This window comes from Equus przewalskii, chromosome 9, assembly GCF_037783145.1.
Source record: "Equus przewalskii isolate Varuska chromosome 9, EquPr2, whole genome shotgun sequence".
Taxonomy (NCBI): Eukaryota; Metazoa; Chordata; class Mammalia; order Perissodactyla; family Equidae; genus Equus; species Equus przewalskii.
In genome coordinates this window covers 32,972,958-32,989,488 of record NC_091839.1, presented here as the reverse complement: position 1 = coordinate 32,989,488, position 16,531 = coordinate 32,972,958, and the positions used below count along the sequence as shown (strand labels likewise).

At 38.3% G+C, this 16,531-nt stretch overlaps 1 long non-coding RNA gene across 1 annotated transcript in view; it reads left to right on the top strand.

Moving 5' to 3' along the window:
- The window catches only part of LOC139073611 (uncharacterized), a 33,068-nt gene extending 26,991 nt beyond the window's left edge, over positions 1–6,077 (top strand). The window contains exons 4-5 of the long non-coding RNA XR_011522526.1: positions 632–752; positions 4,054–6,077. This is a non-coding gene — a long non-coding RNA (uncharacterized lncRNA). The remainder of the gene's footprint in view (positions 1–631; positions 753–4,053) is intronic.
- The last annotated feature ends 10,454 nt before the right edge of the window (positions 6,078–16,531 follow it).

Genomic DNA, 16,531 nt, shown 5'->3' with positions numbered 1-16,531 from the left:
ATTCTTATTTTTAACTCAAGAATTTTATTTTTAACCATATTGTTTGGCTTTTTATAACAAGCACACTATTTTTTATAATTAAAAAATGAATTTGAAGATATTTGAAAAATATTGTTACTGTTACAAAACAAAACCTTATAAAAACTGGAAAAATGTCTATTTTCATTTGTTTGAACAGCTTTTGAAGTTTGATTTTTAAATTTTGATTAAGCTTTTTACTATCTTTTCTATAGATAAATAATTTGGTAGTATTAATAATGATAATAGTGACAGCAATAGCTGCCAGTGTTTAAGTGCCTTACACGCACTATTTCTTTCTTTCTCTCAAAACCCTATCAGTACAGGCAGAGCTAGGTTTGGTGGGGCTTCAAGTTTATACAATTTGGGGGTGGGTAGATCTTTAAGAAAACAATGCAAAATTCCCATGGCCACTCACAGGGTGTTGGAAAGGGACCTGGGCAGATGAGGGGCCTTGAAGTAAGCTTCATAGGCTTCTTAATAAATTCATCTCTACTCATCAATCACATGTTAGTTTAATTATACATACAAGGCTAGAGAGAGAACTTACCTGAAGTCGTACACCTCGCAAATGACTGAGCAAGCTAACTGCAATATTTTATTCTTCTAATAGAATTCTGCATATCTCGGTGATCTAAGACTTCAAGTATTTCCAGTGGAGAATTGAAGAGAGAGGTCAACTCCTGCCAAGCTCCGACTGCTACAGGCCTCTGCTTCCCTTCATGACTTACTCAGTAAGAAGAGTAGAGGAGAAAAGGGGGGAACCTGGAAGGCCAGAAAGTTTCCTTAGGACCCAAAACTTTCCCTTCCCTCTGTCCTATTTCCATCTCCCTCCAGCAAATCCCTTCCTCTAGGAAGTGGCTGCAGGAGGCTGGGTCCCTAAGCAAACTCATAGAGGTAGTTTTTTCTCTCTAGGTCTATGAAGAAACATAAAATAACTCCATAGGAATGGAAGACCAAGGCAGAGAGGTCTTCTGAAATAAGCTGATTCTTAGGCATGTATGAATACATGGATATTAGATATGTTATATTCCCAGATAATTTGTGCTACTATAAAGTTCTTGGTCATCATACTAAACTGGGTCCTTGATACTTCCCCACAATCCTACTAGATCTTTCACTCTTGCCACAAGCGCTTTCTCATTCCCACAGCAATTGATCACAAAGTCTCATCAATGCTGCCTCCTAAAGATCTCTCCAATCCGTCTGATTTCCTAGATTCCCAGGGTTCCTCCTGAGTTCTGTAATCATCCCTTCCCTTATGATTACAACACTATGCTCTCAATGGATTTACCCACCTTTCCTACCATTCCTCTTCTTTCTGCGTTCCAGCAATCATCTTGGACTTCTCTTGATTTCTAAAATATGCCACATCCTCCTCCTCCACACTTTTCCACGTCTTCCTTTTCCCTGAAACAGTTTTTCTCTCTACTCTCCATTTAGACAATATCTATTTGTGCTGTAGGTTCCCAATTAAATATCTCTTGTTCAGCAGGTCACTCCTAGACTTGTAAGCCAGGTTAGGTCCCCTTCCTGTATGTTCTATCATAATAGTCAGTTTGCTTTATTGCATTTATTTGTTGAATGAATCTGTGAACTCCCTGAGGGCATGGACAATGTCTTGTCTTCTTCTCTCCTGTGCTCTCAGCTCCCCAAGTTCTCCCCGGGAATCCACAGTCTTCCGCGGTGTTTTCACTTTCCCTTCTGCTTTTCTCCTCACCAAAGCCCCGGGGAATCTTTATCTAGTCAGGGAGAGGTTGAGAAACCTTCTCTTCTTACACTTCCTGCTTTCTTCCAAATATTTTGTCTTTGCCAAGGCCAAAGTTTTTGAAACTCAAAAGTGAAGAATTGATCCCTTTGTTCTCCATATCCTGCTGTTTCATCTTTCTGCCAAGATAATGGCAGATGGAATGGCAGAAAAGTATGGGGTATAGGAATGTGTATGTGGGGGAGGGGGCCAAACAAATGTTATCTCAACTGTCAGTCCCCCTCACATTCATAGGGAGCACCTGACCCAAGGGTGACGTCTGTTCTCCAGACGTCCTGGGTCCTGTGCTGCGCTGCCTAGATTCTCCCTCTACGACTAAAGGTCTTATTCTCCCAGGAGCTAGGAATTTTGCCTGCTGACAGGAACCAGCTTTCAGTTTTCCCTGGGAATTGCTCTCAGCTGTAAAGCCTCCTTGCCTGGGTTTCAGCCCCTTCCCTTAGGCATCTCATATCCAGTATAAAGGCCAGCCCTTTCTGCTAACCTAATCTGAGGAGTTGGCTCAAGTCTTGTTGTGACTACATTACAGCCCATTTTCTTGGTTGCAGCCTGCCCCCCTCCTTTCCCCCATCAGTGTCGTCCCCAGGATCAGTCCCCACTAAACTTTCTGCACACACATCTCTGTCTCAGAGTCTACTTCCTGGGAAGCTTGTCGTGCAGCAGCCACCTTTAGACTCCTTCTGTCTGCGATTACATTTTTTTCCATCATTCTATCTCCTAGTTCCAGAAACCTATGGAGAAAGAATTTCCAGTTGCTTAGAGTCTTCCTTCAAACAAGTCACCTGGGAAAAGAATGATAGCTTATTTCTATTAGGCTTAGATTTTGGATACACTCAATGGGGATATTTTTGCAAGGAAAGGGAAAAGAAAAAGGAGACAAAAAATTTTGCACATTTACTTCTTTCTAGATTGCATTGAGAAGGATTTTGTGTATATACATTGGGAACATTTGTAGAATTAAAAATAAGAAGTGTAAATGAAAGTTGCTGACAATTTTTAAGTGCAAATTATAAAATTTTATAAAATTCTCTAAAAACCAAAATAACAAGTCATCTTGAAGAGTAGAGCTGGTTGTTTGTTATGCAGATTATGAAATATGTATGCCAAGACTTTTAGTGTCAATTGCTTTTCACTGGAAAACTGAAGAAAATTAAATTGAAGAAAAGGTAAGATCAAAAGAGAAAACATTGGTTGCTTTTTTTAGTGCAAAGGAGTGATGTTACTTTCTCCTGAGAGTTGGAAAGATCTGAGAAGTCATACAGTCTAAAGTCTTGGCCAGTGCAGGAGTATCTTCTGTGAGTTATTTTACTTTATATTTCTAATATTAATTTTATATTTTCTTCATTTAAAGTTTAACTAATAATCTTTGCTAAATATGAACTTGAGGCCCTGTGCCGTACATGGCATTTTCTTGTTCTTTGATTGTGTTAATATTGATGCATTTCAATCTTTTCTTTAATTTTGCCCCGGGATCTATTACTTTTGCTCAGCATGGAGGTGATACTTGGATTTACTTTGGTTTGCCCTCAGACTCATATTACACTTAACCCGTGTTCATCATAGTTCAGAAGTTCTTCCCTCTTTTCTGAACAACTACAAAACAAAGGCGGATCGTGTCCGAATAGCGTAGTGTAATAACTCTTCGGAGCATTGCCTCCTGATGGATCGATTATGCTACCAAGAACGCATCTGTAATTTGTTTTCCTGTGTGTGTGTGTGTGTGTGTGTATGAGAAACAAGAATGTCCCCCTTGCCATATAGTTTATTATTTTTTGCGTCTTTATGAACACTAGAGCAATGTTATTCAGAACATGGAAATTAAAACAAAATAGTAATAATAGCCGCTCTTTATAGGTGCTTCCTATGTTCTAGGCACCATGCTGAGTGTTTTACATACATTTGGCCCATTTAAGCCTCATAACCCTGTGAGGTAGGTTTTAAATACTCACATTTTATAAATTAAAAACCTGAGGTTCAGAGGAGTTTAAGTAGTTTGCCTAAATTCACATGGCTGGAAAGCTATCATAAGTCATATATAATTTTTTTAGTCACTCTTTCAAAACTTCTAAAGATTTTCACTTCAGGTCTTTACTGACTTCTCCAGAAACAGCCTGTCTGCCCTTAACCTTCCCTCTATGTTTAAGTAACTCAATTCCATAGCTTTTCCTCTTCTCCAAGTAAAATGTTCCATGCTCCTTCCCACTGCCAGCTATCTTCCCTTCTCCCAGCCTTCTCTCACTACTCAGCACTTTCTCTCTGTTATCTCCTAGACCTTGCTAACTGGATGACTGGCTGCCAAACAAAATCACAGGAGGAAAAAAAGAAAAGGCATCTCATCTTTCTCTCGTAAGCCTTTGCTCTCTTCAACTTCCTCGTCGTCGTAGTGAGTGTTAGTTCTCCAGTTTCCCCAGGCGGGCTCAGGGCTAAAAATAGCCCATCATGTGTGGTAGCACCGGTGGCATTTCCTGGGGTATGAGAGTCCCAGTAAGAACAACTGGTGAGATGAGATGACCAAATTCTGCGAGTGTGGGGACACCCTACACTTCTGCCCCGCACCCACTGCTAAGATGCTCAGACTTCTGCAGGAATATGTTCATAGTCACTCTTGGACTTTTGATGAGATCAAAGGAACTGGCGTGTTTCCTCTTCTCAGATGTGAGTAGCATAACTTATCATTGTTTCAAGGGCATAAAACAAGTGTAATCATTGAGGGTGAAATATAATTCAAGCTTGTCTGTCAACCACACCATTGTCCCAACTAAGTAGAGAAATTCGATGAGGAATAAATGCTAATTGAACTGCTAATGTTTAACAAACATAATTAAACTTATTGCAAATTGTTGGAGGAAAATTTTTTCTCATACATGCATAATATTTTGGGGACCATTTTTAAAGGAAGATCACATTAAAAAAAAATAAAGAGACTCCCTTCCAGGACAAAGACAGAAATGAAATGATAAAGAGAAAATATATATAAATTCATACTCTCTCCAGCCATGTTATTATGAAATAACTTTTTTCCACAAAAAAAACCTTTATCATTTTTTTCTCATTATAGTAATAACAAATGTTTGCTTCTAAAAGTTCAATCTGATATTAAAGAAAGTAAAAATTACACAAAATCCCCCACACTGAGAAAACCAAATTTTGTGACAATCCTTCTGTGCCTACACACCTAGGCCTGAGCGCATCCATTAGTTTCCTTAGCCGCAGAGACTCAGAGATGCAGCCAGTTGGGGTCAATGAGATGGGAGAAGAAAGTTGTGGAAAGGTTTTCTCCTCACTCCTAAGAATAAGTCACTGAGAGAAATCAGCTTTTTTTTTCTCCTGGCCATTGTCAAGTGTAAATGCCATTTCCAGAACAGCTGCTGCAGCCATCCTGATGCCAGCCTCAGGAGGAAGCCAATTCAAAAAACTGGGCAAAGATGAGAGAAACACAGAGAAGTGCTTTGGATAAAGACACTTGGTTAAGCCATTGTTGAAGACCACCCTGCCCCTGGCCTTCCAGGCATGTGAGCCCATTAATTCCCTTATTGTTTAAGCCTGTATGAGTTGCACTCCTTGGTACCTGAAGCTGAATGCATCCTAACTAACACAGGTATTTTTTGCCCTAAGAAAGACTTTAATATTTGCAAAGGGTCAATCATGTATTTTCTTAATAATTTCTGGGTTGCTAACTTGCTTTAAAAGGTGTCCCCAACATATAGGTTAAACATACGGTCTCCTAAATTCTATCTTTTAAAAATTTTATTATTTTACTTTTTAACTTTAAGATGGACGCAATGCTTCTATATATCATATGAGGTAGTGGTCCAACTTTAACTTTTTTCAGATGAATAGCTAATTACTATTTACTAATATGAAAATATAAAATATGCTCATTTACTAAACCATTCTCTCCCCCTTTGAAGTGAAATACCACCTTTATCCTATATTGAGTTCCCATGCATTCTGTAATTTTTGTTTTGGTCTATTAATCGATTAGTTTATCCCCACGTTAATAGCTAACAACTTTGATTAAGCTAAATTTATAACATTTTAATATCTGGCAAGGACCTCGTCATTATTTTTCATGTTCATATATTTCTTAGCTTCTCTTAGACATTTATTCTTCCGTATAAAATATAAGATAATTCTACTTTCTAAGACCGTTGAGATTTTAATTGGAATTTCATTAAATGTATATAACAATATAAGCAGAATTGACAAATTTGTAAAATTCAGTCTTCCCTTGCAGTAACTGGGTATGTTTTTCCATTTGTTCAGCTCCTTCAATAAAATTTTATGGTTCTCTTTCTGTAGGCTTTGTACATTTCTTATTAAATTTATTTCAAAATATTTTAAACTTTTTCCTATTATTGTATGTGGATTATTTTTCCATCTCTAATTCTATCTGATTATTTTTTGTATAGAGCCACACTGTTGCTTTCAAAATAGATATTGTGTATATAGGCATGTTACCAAATGCCCTTATAACAGTTTTAAAATAGAATCTCTTGGGTTAAGTTCTAGAATGTTTGCTGTTGGTTTTGCATAAGTAGTATTTATCGTATTTAGATAGTTTCCTTTTATTCCTATTTGAATTGAAGTTTTAGAAGAAATGTGCTGAATTTAACCATATGCCTTTTCAGCATCTATTAATATAGTTTCAATCCATTAATATGCTGGTGTAATAAATTATGGTATAGAAAGAGATCCTGATATGAAACCATCTTTGCATCTTGGCAATGAACTATACTAGGTCACTACTGAAAGACTGCTGTACTTTGCTAATTTTTTATTAATAATTTTGCATCTATATTCTTAAGTGAAAGTGGACTATTACTTTCTTTTTCTATTATTATTATCTAGCTTTACTATTAACATTATGCCAACTTCATAGAATGTATTAACAAGCTCGACATCATCTTCTATGACTTGGAATAGTTTAAATAACATTGGAATTATTTTTCCTCGATAATTTTAAATTCACTTATGTTTTGTATACATAATAAAAGAGCCCCACAGTCAGCTCTTGATTACACATAAGAAAATATCACTCTAAAAATACTATGAATGGTCAATGTAGACTAGAAAATGGCTATGTCAAGCTGAGGTAACTGAAAACCAAAGGTATCTCCACTCCACTCCTCTTACATCATGATAACGGCTCAAGGTGTGTCTTCTCCCATTCCCCTTTACAAAGCCCCTTTCCTTTTCTTTCTCCCATCCTGCTCTTACTGGTTCTGCTTTTTAAAAAAATAAAGAAATCTTGTCCAAAATGACTTTGGGACTCTTCCTTCATATGTGTCCAAGATTTTGCTTAATTGCAACTTCCACTTTTCTCCTCCTCTTTGCATTGAGAAAAACGTGGCTTTTTCTTGATAAAATTTTCTGAAAACTCTTGAAAGGGGAAGGTGTTCATTTTCTCATGCCCTCTGTGTCTCAACGACAAGGTGTGGGGGTAGACAAGCTTTCTAGACTACTAAATTACCAATTCTGAAGCTCATGCCACAGTTATGCCACTCTCCTCTCCCATCCTCGTGGTCATTACTTATGATCCCACCACATCAACTGAGGAGATCATGCTGGCTCATGATCTTTTTTGTTGCTGTTTCTCCTCACATCTTGCGAATGCCCAGCACTCATGTTGATGATTCACCAAATCCCCCATCTTCCAGTTTCTCAGCCTCTTTTCCATCTGCAGTGCTCATCTCCTCACACCTCAACAACCGTCTCCACGGCCACATAAATTCTGCCGTTGTAACAACTTACACCCATAGAACACTTCACGCAAGGCACTGTCCTAAGAGCTTTATGTATATCAACTCATTCGGTCATCACAAAAATCCTTCAAGGTAGCTCAAAGCATCCTGTGAGGAGACTGAGGCACAGAAAAAAATGTGAGTAACTTGCCTAATGCCATGTGGCTGGTAAGGAGCAGAGCTGCTACTGAAACCCAGACAACCCTCTCTTAACCACTACATTATACTGCCATCGCCATAAGCATAACCTCCTATCTTTTTCCCATTTCGACACCAATAGTCCTGCTCAACTTTCCCTTTAACCCCATTAAAACATCCAGTTTCATATAGTCTTTTGCTCTATCAGCCTCCTTCTAGCTTCACTTTCTTCCAACTTGGATTGAATACTACAGTCAGTCACTTCAACTGTACTTTCCTAAGCCTCCTTAATTATTTAGAGATCTCCTCTTCACACCATAAGCTGTTTTCCAAGCCCTGCTGTAGGCGTAATGGTTTGGATTTTTGTTGTTGTTGTTGTTCCTTCTTTCAGGCCAGCAGTCACTACAGTAGAAAATGACAGGCTCATGTTCACTGACTCTACTATAAAGGCATGAGATACCCACCCAGCCAGGCACTGACCACTGCTCTGCAGTCCTGCCCCTTCTATCTACCTGGCTCCCCTTCCCATTCCGTGTAGTAACTATACCCTCAGCAACTGCTCAATCATTTTATTTCCCTCCATCTTGCCACTCACCCTCTCAGCAGAAGACTTATTTTCTAATATCACGGGAATGTAAGATCCATCATGAATAAAGTTCTTCAACTTTTCCTTTTCAGCCTCCAAATTTTCCTATATTTTTGTCCCTCCCTAAACTTTGCTATATGTTTCAGAAGAATAAGTTGCTCCTTTTCTCTCCAGCCCTCTTAACTTATGACCTTGAATCTATCTTCTCCTGCCTCTTTTGAATTGAATGCCCTTTAAATATTGACTTTCAAGTTTGTGTTTGGGTCAGGATCAGCTATACTATGCTGCAGTAACAAAAACCCCTAAATTGAATGGCTTAATAAAAAAAAGTTTTTAATGTATTCCTTCTATCAAATCCATTGTAGCTTTGGCAGTTCTCCAGGGCAATTGTCTTTGATGTGGTGAGCCATGAATTCAAGCAGCTATGATGTTTTGTGTGTGTGTGTGTGTAAGAAAGATCAGCCCTGAGCTAACATCTATTGCGAATCTTCCTCTTCTTTTTTTCCGCTTGAGGAAGATTGTCCCTGAGCCAACATTCATGACAATCCACCTCTATCCTGCATGTGGAATGCCGCCACAGCATGGCTTGATGAGCGGTGTATAGGTTTGTGGCTGGGATGCAAACTGGAGAACCCCAGGCCACCAAAGCAGAGCACACAAACTCAACCACTACACCCCCAGGTGAGCCCCCAAGCAGCTATGATCTTGTTGTTTGCCACATCGGCATGAGTCCCCCTTAGTTCTCATAATAGGGAAAGAGAAACACTGGAATATAATACAGGGGCGTTTCAGTGCCTCAACCCAGAAGTAACACAGTAAATTTTGCTCACAATTTATCGTCTTGAACTGTTCCTATGACCTTGCCTAACATCAAGGGAGCCAGAAATAAAGTTTTCTTTGCGCATGGGAAGGAAAAATATGAAACAGATTTGGGAGCCATGTAGAATTGTTTCTTTCACCTTTGTATCATCCATCTCTCTCAGTTTGCTGAATCTTTTCCTTCTATCGCAAATAGTGTCAAGTCTAGACTGTCTTGAAAAGTGCCCACCCACCATTTCATCTCTATGCTTTCTCTGATATGTTCCCCGCATTCCAGCCACACTGTACTGCTTGGTGTTACCCACACGCCTCATGCAGTCACCTGCCTCCTTGTCTCTCCTTATGCGAGTCCAGCTTCCACGAATATGGATGTTCCTTCCTGGAACGTGCTTTCTACATCCCTTGCCTCAGCAGCATCCCTGCTCGTTCTTCAAAGCCAACCCAAATTTTATCTTCTTTCTGCAGCTTTCCATAAGTCCAGTAGACAGAAAGAAGGCTTTCATATCTGCAATCTATAAATAACTCTATTTTAACCTGTCATAATATGTTATAATTATTTGCATGATTTCTTGACCTTTCATCTAAATTGTGAGATCATTGAGAGAATAATCATATTTTATTTATTCATATACTTAACAGCTTGCGTAGTAGTGCCTGGCATATGGAAGGCTTTCAGTAATTGCTTAGTGAATAAATGGCTGAATAAATCAGTGAATAGTAAAATTTCTGAAAACTGATAGCGGAGGGTCTATGCTGCAATTTTTGCAATACTATTTATGTTAGGGTTCTGTTTTATCTTTTTTAAAAGAGAACACAATAAATAACTTTTATTTTAAAAATTTAGTTGGTCGCAGAAGTAGTATGAGGTAAAGAATTACTAATAGTATAATAATGTATTATTTATGCAACATTAAATAAACATAGCACGACACAAAATACATACTGAACAAACTATGCATTTCAAGGAGTTAATATATGTCTCAATATTTATGATACAATGCTTTATAATAAAGGCCAGGGTGCTCTGGCATGTCTCCCGTGATTGGTGATAATGCTTATAACATCAGTAATAGGGAGTGAATTTTATTTCCGTACGAAGGATAGATGTTATAAATAAACATATCCCCTCCAATATATAATATTAATGCTGGAAAAGAGTTGACTAATTAACAATAATAAAGCTATCCGAATGTTTAAGAAAAGTATTTTTAAATATTCTGAGGAAAATTATTAGTCAGAGTCCTTTAAATTTAAATTTGAAATAGAGTATAAGGTTTGGATTATGAATAAAACTAAAGTATTAGCATATCATTTCAACCATTCATTTTGGGCATTTCTATAATGTTTATTCACTTGATTCTCACGTTCTACCGTTGCACTTGAATTGTAGGACAACAATTACTATCTTCTGAATCTCTCTTTTGTTCTAAAATATACGCAAATAGACAAGGAGATTCTGGCCAAATAAATGTTTTATTCATTCATTCATCATAAGTCATACCACACAGAATTTAGCCAATGTGGACCTTGCTTTTGTTAGAAAATGCTTTTTAAAAACTAGGATTCTTTCCTATGTTAAGCTCACTACCAATCCCCAAAATGGAGACTGTTGATCATTAAGCTTGAGATACATATACGTATGTATACATCTCCTGGACTGCACTCTCAGACGGTGGGGTGCTGGGAGGAGCAGGAAGCCATCAGGAGGGGAGCTAAGCATGCGAACATTCAACAAAAGTTTGCCCTGAAATAAGAGTCAGAAACCAAAAGGAGTCAGGGTGAGCCTGGATGCACACGGGTGCAGAGCGGATCCAGAAGCTGAAGCCAAGGGTCAGGGGCAAATTGAGCACTCACAGAGTTATGGAAAAGAACAAGAGCAAATGGGAGGCGTGTATGTAAGCACGGTGGCGAGCATACAACACAGCACGAGAGAGAATCAGGAGGGCAGAGTGGTGAGTGGGATGACAGTGCCGGAGGGGCGTTCAAAGCGAGATGCCTGCTCAGAAGCCTGTTGGACTCTGCGCTCTGCTTCTACTTTTGTTTATTCTTAATCTCCCCATTCTGGGGGTTTTGATCCCAGGCCTTGAAGGCACGAAGAATGGCTTCTGACATTTCAAGTCTTACAAATATTTTCTTTCTCTCCAAGAAAAAGAGCAAAAGTCTTAACATTTCAAAATTCAAAGGTAAAAACGTGCAACTGAGAATTTTTTTTAACACTGAGGAATTCTTTAAAATTCATAGAAGCCTTTTTTCCCTATATGTTCTTTCAAATTCCATCCTACAAGAGGAATATATATATATATATACTTTTTTGCCCTGGAAGACAGTAACCAAACACTTGTCAATCATTCTGTATGCTCTATCTCACTGATTTATTCATCTCTTATAAGTAGGAACAAATATAAAGTATTCAAGTCAACGTTTTGCTGTTTTGTTTATCTTACAAGACGTTATGGTGCATTAAAAAAAGAACATATAAATCTACACGAAATGGTCATATCTTACAGTTACTGTCACCTTGGCAAAATTAAATTTCAGATTTGTTTCCAGGAGGAAACTGGGGCCAAGAATTCTCCCATGGTGGAGATATGCTTCATGAAACATCCCCTCCTTAGATAACAAGGAAAGCACATCCCAGGCAGGGTCTCTGAGTGCCTGGAGAGAAGTGGGCACCAGCTCTTCTCCTGTGAGGCTGGCAAATTGAAGTCACAATGATAGCTACCTCCATTGGGTAACTTCTCTGTAGCAGGCACTGACATGGGCTCCTGTTTTAATCTTCACAATAGGATCTTGATAATTGGGATCCTATTATTTAGGCGTTACTATCAGCATGATTTAAGTGAAAACAGAAGTTCAGAGAGGTTTTAAAGTTTAGCAAAGGTAGCAATGCTAGTGAATGGTGGAATCACACGTTAAACCTGGCTTTGACTCCAAAATTATGATTTTCACCTCAGGCAAGTTGTACATTTACTCTGAGCCTCAATTTCTTCAACTGTCAAGAAAAATAGAAATATCTCTTTACTAATCTAACACACACCCTAGCACACAATCTCAAATTGTTCAGAGGTAAAGTTTGAAGTGGGTATAAAGATGGAATAGGGCGAGAAGTATATGCCAACCAATCTCCTCTCTAAGGAAGCACTACGTTTGTAAAAGGTATTAAGAGATTGTCATGAAGAGTACAAAACCTTCATTTCCTCATAGGTAAAATGGGGATGGCAATGCCTGGCTCAAAGGGTTTCTGTGAGGAGTAAATGAGATGATACAAAGGAAGTGTTCAGCTCAGATCTTGCACATAGTAATTATTCAAAACATGCTGTAAATTATCAATATTATTATGATCATGAAAAAGCTATACACCAATCTTGGATTACAATTACCACAGGTAATAATGCTGTTAGATTAAAAAATGTAAAACTCCTAAATAATTGTAAGTTACTCTTAAACACAATCGTTTTCATATCTCTAATTTCTTGGAGAATTTTGCTTTATAGGGTCCACCTTTCTAAGTAGAGGCCACAGCAGATGGATGGTGATTCTCACAGAATTGTGCCCAAGATGCTTCATTCTAAAAATGACTGGTTAGCTTCTTGAGAATCAGTGCATATTTGTTTGAAGGAGTAGGGATCTCTGGAGGCTGAGCATGGCACCTGAGCATGCCATAGTTGGCTCCCATTCCCACTCTTAGCCATTCTCAAACTTAACATATTCACAGAGAGCCCAAGAGCCCACATCTTTGATCTGTACATAATTTAGGCCATATAGTCATTTCATCTAATGAAAACTCTTTTTTTATTAAAGCAAGTTAAATAGAATTTATAGATAAATGATTTGGTTGTAATACATTAAGAACCAATTTAGGCTTTCTTTTTATAATTTAGACTAGGTGAACATACCCAAAGTAGAAATGTGAAATACAGCATGAAATATATTTCTGATATTTCCAGTGTTGTGGACCTCCGTATGCAAATCAAATAGTAGCTGAATCAAATGATGCATTATTCAGAATTGTGTCGTCATGGAGTGAAAGTCCAGATCCTACTGTACATACACAGTTAATAGTGAAATTTCATGGCTTCAGTGAATAATCAAATGTAAAGTATTTTACTATCTCCATCAAACATTCAAAAGATCATACTCCCACTCAGATTATTTATTATTGTGATGAGGCTTTTTATAAAGATCAAGTATGAGTAACCAAAAAAAAAAAACAAACCCAACACAAAACCTTAAGCAGTTTCTAAGGGCATAACATTTAGAATCAACATATGGTTCCTGTAGTCAAGAATAGGTTCCTTAAATTAGCCAAAGACATTCACAGAGAAATGAGTTAGAGGAAATCGGATCATGGGCGAGAGGAGAAAAATCGTCATCTCTCTTCCCTCCATTCTTCATCTTCTTTGCCTGGCTGAATGTGGTTTTCATTTTATACCCAATTCTAGATGCAAAAATAAAACCAGTGCTGTTAGTCTCATAATGCCACGTCTTTTAATGCACTCACCTTTTGTTTAGTTACTATTTTAAAAAGTTATTAAAATATTAGAGTCCACCATATCACACAATGTAACTACTACATTCATTCATTCAATAAGCACGTGTTGGATGCCTTCTCTGGGCTGAGGGCTAGGCCCTGAGGGGCAGCACCGACTCTCTTCACTATTACATCCAGCTGAAGGGGAGAAGACGGACCTAACCTGGCTCCTTTCACTCTTGCCTTTCCTAATCTTTTCAGGATACGGAGAGGATCATATTACTTAGCTGCTGGAAATCTTTCAATGGTTTCCCGTGTCAGTAGAATACAATTTAGACTGATTACTTTGTCTTATACGGCCCTGTATGATCATGCCTCTACCTCTCAAATTCAGCTCTTGCCGCTGTCATCCACCGGCCTTCTTTCAGCTTCTCACATTTGCCCTGCTTCTCCCCGTCTTAGGGCTCTACACGTGTCGCTCTGCTGTCTGGAACATCCATGCACACACACAAACACACCCTAGAGCTAGCTCCCTCTTATTCTTCGGATTTCAACTTAAATATCACCTCCTGGAGAGACTTTCCCTGAAAGCCACACGTAAAATAAGTCACTTCACATGCTTTCTATTATTTCCTTCATTGCACTTACTGCAATTTGTAATCATACCATTTTCTTGTTCATTTTTTATGTGTATTTCTTTATATATATATAAATATTATGCAAGGAGCTTCAGGTAGGCAGGACTTATTTTACATGAAAACGAAATTGAATTTTCCTAAGTGACTCAAGTAGTACAGGAGACTAGGCTAGTACTCAAGACTCCTTCCAGTTCCTTCCTGCCCCACTCCCACTACGAACCCTGAGACTAACCAATCATAGACAATCCACAGACATTTATCTACGGCCTTTCTCATACTTTTTACTTCTTCTTCTTTCAACCTAAAATGATTTTCAGGCATTTGTAACAGGGTGTCATATATGACAAGGAAGTAGGAGATGAGGTTTCTATATTGTGCATGTTTTTATAAACCATCAAAGCTGTAATCATTCAATCATTGAGATTACCTGCTTTAACACCTTGGTGTCACTGGGGAGAATTGAATATGTTGACTTCAGACCCAGCACTGAACTACATCCCTCTCTCTAGCACGTTGGTAAAAGTTGTAGAAGTGGAAGCATCTGTATACTTATCTTAAAGTCCTTACATTTCAGCTAAACCATTGTTTTACAGATCTAACACACTCATAAACTATGCACATGATTTGTCCCACATGCCATCAAAATTCTTTTGTTTGTCGTGGTTAGAAATTTCCCAGTAATCACATTTTCATTCTAATTTCCGGAAGTAAGTAGGTAATACAGTTATAACACACAAAAATAACCCGTTGAGTTAACTGAGGCACTCGCCTCACACAAGGTTGAATGAAGACATTTGCGAAGTTCCTCTGCACAGTCTCTGCGTGACTTTGCATTTAGTTATTTCCAAGCTAATGTATCTAACCTCTGATTCTAAAGGAATTGTAGGCATGAATTCATAGTTTTCCCTTTGGAGAACTTCTTGACCAAAACTGGGTTGCTTTACTATCTATTTAAATCTCATTATAGCCGTGGTTAGAAGTTCCAATAAAAGCTCTCTCCACGGATTCTAAGTTTGACATCCACCTTTGTAGGAATTGATTCACTCTGTTTTTAACTAGTTTCCATGTAAGGAATTTGGGGCTCATTCTCTTCGCAAACCTAATAATTATCTAGGCATAATGTTTCTCTGTATATATCACATGATTGATGGGAAAAGAAATCATTCATTTAACAAATGAATTTAACAAAGCTGGGGTTGGAAGTAAAAGTAAGAATTTTCCCGGTGGATTAAAGTTGGAAGGTAGGTAGGAAGAAATCGGGAGGTTTGGGTAATCCAGGCAGAGGAAACATTAAGATAAATGTTCATAAGGGGCATGTAACAATATAGCGCACAAACTCAGCTTGGATTAAGCAAAGAGTTTGAGAGGTGGAGTAGTTAGTTAGGCAACAAATATTTATTAGTTGATTACTAAGTGCCAAGCACCCAGCTTGGTTTTAGGAATTCCAGAAATGAATAAGACAGGTTCTCAAAGAGATTACAGGTTAGCCCAGAAGGCAGATATTAAACAAAGGATTTCAAGTGTGTTATGTGCTTCGGAGAAGAAACACAGGATGCTAGGAGAGCATCCTACTAAGTCTGGAAGGATAATGCTTTGAAATACCGGCAAATGTTGTTCCCCTCCCTCATGTTTGCCCATCTTTCCCTTCTGTAAATGCCTCCTTTTCCTTTCCCCATTCCCAAATCCAATTCAGGAAGCTAGTCTCAACACCTAAGAAGAACACTGATGGTATGGAGAAAAGAAAGAATCTCTGTGGCTTTTCCTGCTTTGCCATCATTGGTATAATAATTGAAAGCATGGAAGTGGATGACTGACCTAGAGAGGGCAAAGAGTAGAGAGTGAATAACAGGCGGTGCCTAGCATAGAGCTATGAGAAGCCCACAAAGGAATCTGTGTAAGAGCTCATAGAGAAACAAGAGTTAAAACAAACAGGGAGCAGGAGAGACAGTAGTCAGGTTAGGTGGAGAGGTAGGCAAGCCCAGCTCAAGGACTATGTAAATAATATGAGTTTTGTTCAAAATGGCTGTCCTTCAACGGTTCCTTAGTCACTCTCTTCTCTATTGCCAAAACCAGTTTATTCCTTTTGCCACTCCTATATGTACATTTCAGAAACTCGCCTCATTTCCTCCTTGTTCCACACCCTCTGCCTTGGGGCAACTCTTCTCTTACCCCCACTCAGGTGGCTACTGTGACTTACTCAGCAAACTTTACTATGGACAATGTAGAGTCACTGAAAGGACTGTTTCTCACCACTCTTTTTTTCCTGTTAAATATTTTTTGTTAGTTTTATAGAAGTAAAATTTACATAAATAAAATTCACCGGGTTTAAGAGTATACTTCAATGAGTTTGGA